This window comes from Athene cunicularia (genome assembly GCF_003259725.1).
Source record: "Athene cunicularia isolate RWA chromosome 8 unlocalized genomic scaffold, athCun1 chr8_part1, whole genome shotgun sequence".
Lineage (NCBI taxonomy): Eukaryota > Metazoa > Chordata > Aves > Strigiformes > Strigidae > Athene > Athene cunicularia.
Window position 1 is genome coordinate 31,377,080 of NW_020799109.1, and position 5,631 is coordinate 31,382,710.

Sequence of the window (5,631 nt, forward strand, 5' to 3'; positions counted from 1 at the left end):
TGGGGCTGGGGTTTGGGCAGGGGCGCTGGGACCGTGGCACAGGCGGGTGGGGACAGTGGCACTCGGAGAAACGGCGAGGAAGAGCAGCTCAGGGGCCGCCGGTCACCAGAAGGGCCTGTCTAGCACCGGGGGTTTCGGGCGGCCAAACCTAGAGGTAAGGCTGCACCAACAAATTGTGCTGTTACTTCTCCCCTCGAGAGCCACAGGGCTGGCCCAGGTGGCTGCAGTCCCCTGAAACCAAAAACGCCTGTGAGCCACCCTAGGGAGGGCCCTGAGTGGGCTGGGGGGGGCCGCCTGCCAGCCGGGGGGGGGGCAGCGCTGCCTCTGCCATCATTTAGAGGAGACCAGGATGGCTCAGGGGAGCTCCCGGTGCTGGCAGGGGTGACAGCGGTGTTTTTCTAAAAGCAAACCTGGTCTTTTGATCAGGAAGTTGCCCCGATCCCGGAGCTGGTGGCAGCCGTGTGTGTGCAGATGACCATGCATGGCGGAGCGGGCTCCAGGCAGCCGCTTGCAAAATAGTTTCACTTTAACCCTGTTATCCAACATTCATATCGGTAGTTTTCCAAATCACTCCCTTTAGGGAATGAAAGCATCTACTTGCTGCTTCTGTCTGGAAGGTTTGATGGCAGCGGGAGATGAAGCTTTAGTTGGTTTTGTTTGCTGGGTGGTCGCTCTTGGTGTTTGTCTTTTAACGTTTGAGGAAGGTGTCTGGAGCCTGCTATGAGTTCCTGGAGACCAGCCGCAAAACTTATTATTAACCATTTCCAAAACAGTAACGTGCAATCCTAGCTAAGGAAACTACTCACCCTCAGTGTCAGGTTTCATTCAGTTTTCCTTTAAGTCTGCAGGTGCAAACAGGAAAATAGATGTCACTCGTGTGTGTGTGCGTAGCTGTGTCTCTGCTGGTTGTGTCAGAGAGCTCGCAGGCTGAGAGAGAAGTTACCCTCTCAGCCTCACCCATAGCTGTCACTGCTGGTGGATAGTGGGTGTAAAGCAAACCAATGACTGAAGGAAATGGTCGAGTTTAATTTGTGATTCCTGCTTTGCACTGCTTAGTATCAGTTCCATAAAGTGAGGTCTCACCCACATTAAGGAAATAGGGGTGGCTGCAGGTCAGACACTTTCCTGTCACCTCAGCAAGTCCCGAGTTGCAGCTGGACAACGAGCGCAGGTGAGTTCACATGACCTAGAAGTACTGTGGGGCCAAGCCCCCTCAGGTCATGGCCTGCAGGTTGGTCATGCTCCAGCTGTGAGTGGCTCGTGCTCTCAACATGGATGCATGGAGAAGCACCTGAGAGCGGGCCCACTCCTACCTGAGCCTGTGTGTCAGCCGAGAGGAGCAGGTTGGGCTTTGTTAGGCTGGAGAGAACTTCACAAAGATGTAACAGCGTATTGAGGGTTGAGCCTAAAGGACTTAACTTGCAAAATCAGGCCCTAAAATATCTCCAGCGGTCTTCCATCTGCCACAGGTGAACCTGCATAGTCGTTTCGAGCCCTTTGCCCCCTATTTTCAGTGAACTGCAACTTTTCTGTGAACTCTACCTCCATCCCCAGCCGCTGTGGTTGCTCTGCAGCACACAGGATGTGGGCAAGCCAGCATTGCCAAGGCAACCCCTCTGTTTTGATTTCCCCATGCTCAGGCTGGCAGCCTTTGCCCCTCCAGCTCAGCCAGGCAAGCCATGCACGCTGATGGCTTGTGGTTCCATCCCAGGCCGGCCCTCAAAAGGAGCTTGTTTTCCACACACAGTCGCCCATAACTCCGGAGGAGTGGCAGATGCTCCCCACCCTTGAAAAAAACGGCTCCTTCAGAGCCAACATGGATTAAAGAACCTCATGTTGGATGCCCAACTTCGATTAAAACTTACACAAGCCACTCAAGCCCCAGCCGTGTAGAGCTGCCATCCACCCCTGGCCACAGGATCGCAGGAGTGAGTTACCATGTCAGCTCTTCCCTGACTCTCTGCCAGCACCGGCTACCCAAAAACAAAGAGCTTATTTAGCAGGCCTTTGAGCAACCCTCCCCAAGATGATGCCCTGTGGCCCAGTGCCTCCCTGGCCCCATTTTTTGGTCCCATACCTGAACCCAGAAAAACAGCCGGCCTCCCAGCTGCAGCTCCATGGGCATGGGGCATTCAGTTCAGACTCAAGGTGGACCTCATCACAGCTCACCCTGTTCATCCTTTCTCGAAGGGGAGATGCTGCTGTGCACCAAATTGATGAGCAGCGCGGATTTTTCCTAAATGCAGCTCCTTGCTGCACCCGCAGACTTTCAGCTGGTGATGGGTGGCCATGGGTAACCCCTCTGCCCTTAGAGTTGCCGGCTTAAAAAGCACCAGTTTTTCTACTTTTCCCTCCCCCCCTTTTTTTTTTAATGCTAAACTGAAGAACCCCTTTATTTAGCACACAGACATCCCTTCATCTCCAAAACAAAAGGCGATGCACGAAGGAAAAGAAAAGGCATTTGAAAACCAGCTGCATAGCCATGCTGAAAGGTGGCCCTGGGATTTTGGCGCTGCCTAATTGGGGTGGTGGCAGGTACCTCTGCATTACCCTGGCAAGGGATGCTCAGCCCCATCCTTGCTGCTCTGGGCTTGCCCAGGGTGGCCACATGTCCCTGCTGGGCACTTCCCAGGAACAATCAGTGATGGCCTCAGCAACGCGTTCAGCTCCGGTTTAAAGTGGAAACATTTCAAAGGGCTCTGGTTTTGGTGGGGTTTTTTTTTTGCTTGCTTGCTTTTTTTTTTTTTCTCTGCAAGCAATTAATTACAAGTTTAAAAGGAAGTTCCAGCCCTCCTTTCCTCTCCAGAAGTTTAGAGGCAATCATTTAAAGCAGCTCAGCACAGGAATAAAATTGTACATCCTGTTTTGTCTGAAATTAAGGCGGTTGTTGTTTGGGGATTTTTTTTTTTAACTTCTTTTTTGGAGTGAAGTGTGTCATAGGCATCCAGTATTCCTGCCTGGATGATGAGCTGTCAGGATATTTATGGATAAATGGCAAACCTGCATCACACAGATGATTCAGGCCAAGGAAAAACTGCTCTGTTTATTTGTGTTGCCGTTTAACCTTTATTACAGCTGTCCCAAAAAAAGGCCTTGGCGAGGATGAAGGTTGGGACAGGGAGCAGTTTTAAGAAGCAGCTCTCGCCACTTCCCCCCTTGCCCTTTGTAATGCCTACAGGCAGCAGATAGCAGCGACCAGCACCCAAAGAGCTCTTGCTTATCTCCCCGGTGAACAAAAGCAGATCTGTAAATGCTCACCTCCGGCTCCGTGAAGGGGGTAGGAAGATTTCAGTCTCCGAGCCCTCAGTGGTAGCCTTTGATTTCTCAGATGGGGATAGCAGTGATATCACTGTCTCCTAAGGGAATGAAACAATGCAGGGAGCAGCCGCTCTCCCGAGGCCAGAAGGCTGCTTGACAGCAGAGGTGGGGTGGAAAAGGCTCTTCTGTGTCTCGCAGTACTGTCCCTCCCTCCTGGGTGCATGCCTGTCACCCCCACCATCCTGCTTGTCTACCTCCAAAGTAAATACCCACCCTATATATATTTTTTTTTTTTTAATTCCCCTTGTAGCAAGCAGAAACTGGAAAATGCAGCAGACTGGACAAAAATCCAGCAATAAGACTTCAGCTACAAACATCTTTGTTTAGCCAAAGCCGAAACAACCTCCCAGAGCACTGTTTCATTTGATAAATCTCAAATGAGAGTTTTTTGGAAAGGCACCCACAGAAATTTATGCGCTCATTTTCATCACATTTCCCACATCTATGTTCAAAAGAGAAACCACCAGCTAACTGGGGCCAGCTCAGCTACGCTCTCATGCAGATTGGAACAATAAATTCGCAGCAGTCATTCTGTTTCTGTGAGGGGCAAAGGGGATAAACCCCTTCTTTTTAATAGGTTCTGAGCCCTCAGAACTCACAAATTGAGAATTCAGTGTCTATGCTGAAGGATTCAGCTCTTGGGGTCATGGCAATCGGGTCTAAAAGCCAGCGGCCATAGGCAGCTGGTGAAACAAGACCCCATACAGCTTTGTAAGTCGCAGGATGGTATTTCCAAAGGCAAGTTTTCCTTTGGTAGCTGCCTTTTTAGGGGCTGCCCACCAGCTCCCACCTCGGCAGCAGCACGAGGGTTATGGTTACGGTCGAGTGGGACTCGTGGTTTCTTTTTCAGGCGAGGCTAGTAGCTTTGCTGTTCGTTAGGAGGTAGGGTGTAATTGCAAAGCATTTGGGAGGATGCACAGAGCATCCTTTAGCAGGTACCACAGCAACAATAAATATAATTCAAAGCAAGGAAGGGCAACGCTACAGGCAAGGAGGTTTTAGCCAAAACCAGCTGGGGTCCCCTTCTTGTTCCTCCTTAGAGGCACCCAGGCTCTAGACTCTCTTCTCCAAAAAAGGAAGCAACACATAATCCTATAAAAAATAGGATTTGCTACACCTAACCCTAGAAAGAAACATGCAGGAATAGCTCTGGTCTGTGTCCAAAGAGCTGCCAGAGGGAAAGTCAAAGAGTCGCTGGTCACAGGGGACAAGTGGAGCAGCCCCTCTGGGACACCTCTGGAGTTCAGGCTGTACCTCTTTTTGTTATGTGGAAGTGTTGGCTTTCCTTTTACTATGCCTCAGTTTCCCCTCCTGTACATATGTGGATTTTGACATTCCCTCAAGAAACTGCGGGACCTGAATCCCGAAGGCTGGCAAAGACTGATGGAAAATGCCAAGCAAGGGTGAAACATGGCATTACAGCCTGATGTTGCTCCTGCCAGCTCTTTATCGGTACAACCTGTAATTTAGTGACCCCACCGTTGAACCAGAACTCCAAAGTCATGGCACAAAGTGCCCTGCCCTACTCAGAACCCCTGGGGAGCTTTGCCTGGCCCCAGGAGAGGAGGAAAGCTGTGAGAAAAGGCAGCAGATCCCTGCCCCTGCAGGAGGGCTTCCCCAGGAGCCATACTGCTCAGCAGCACCTCTCCCTCCCAGAGGGAGAGGAAAACCTTACGTCAGGCCGCAGAAATGCTCCTCAGCCCTACCCAAACCCTTGGAGCAATTCCCAGGTGAGGCAAGGTGGCGGCTCTGCCATCCCCAGCCAACCCTTGTCCTCCTCCACTACTGCTTTTGCAGCCAGCCCCAGATGCACAGAGGCAGCTGTGGGTGCCTGACTAGTCTCTGTGACCACAGCCCTCATCGAAAAATCCAGGTAGTATAACTGCAGCCCCCACCCCAAACCTGCCAGCAGTGCCCTGCGTGCCAGAGCAGCAGGACCAGACCCCAGCGTGGTGTCTGGGACAGTCCCACTGTGCCTCTGTGCTGCCTGGACACAGGGCAGTGCCCTGCCCACAGCAGCTCAGCTGCCCATCTCAGACCACAGACCATAAGAAATGGAGTGTCCAAACCAGACAGCCCATCCCAGGGTGGATCAGGGGTAAGGAGAGACCTCTGACATGTTGAGTCCCAGCTTGGATGGCAGCAGTACTGCTCTCTGCAGCAAGCCCTTGCCTGGACCAGGCAAGTCCCTTCCTAGACAGGAAAGGTCTTCCTGTAGACAGTGTTTCCTCTGCTAAGAAATAAGCCCTACAAAGGGCTAATGAGAGCTCCATGCTGTGGCTGCCAAGTGAGGGTTGAGATGTATATCGGGGG

At 51.8% G+C, this 5,631-nt stretch overlaps 1 protein-coding gene across 2 annotated transcripts in view; it reads left to right on the forward strand.

The window, feature by feature from the left end:
- The first annotated feature begins 71 nt into the window (after nucleotides 1-71).
- The window catches only part of KIAA0040 (KIAA0040 ortholog), a 9,390-nt gene continuing 3,830 nt past the window's right edge, over nucleotides 72-5,631 (forward strand). Inside the window, exons 1-3 of one of the 2 annotated variants that reach the window (XM_026854385.1) lie at nucleotides 92-101; nucleotides 2,881-2,883; nucleotides 3,419-3,423. The gene's annotated coding sequence lies outside the window, so the exon portion shown is untranslated. Of the gene's footprint in view, nucleotides 155-2,880; nucleotides 2,884-3,418; nucleotides 3,424-5,631 lie in introns of both variants that reach the window. The other variant, XM_026854386.1, reaches the window with a different exon arrangement.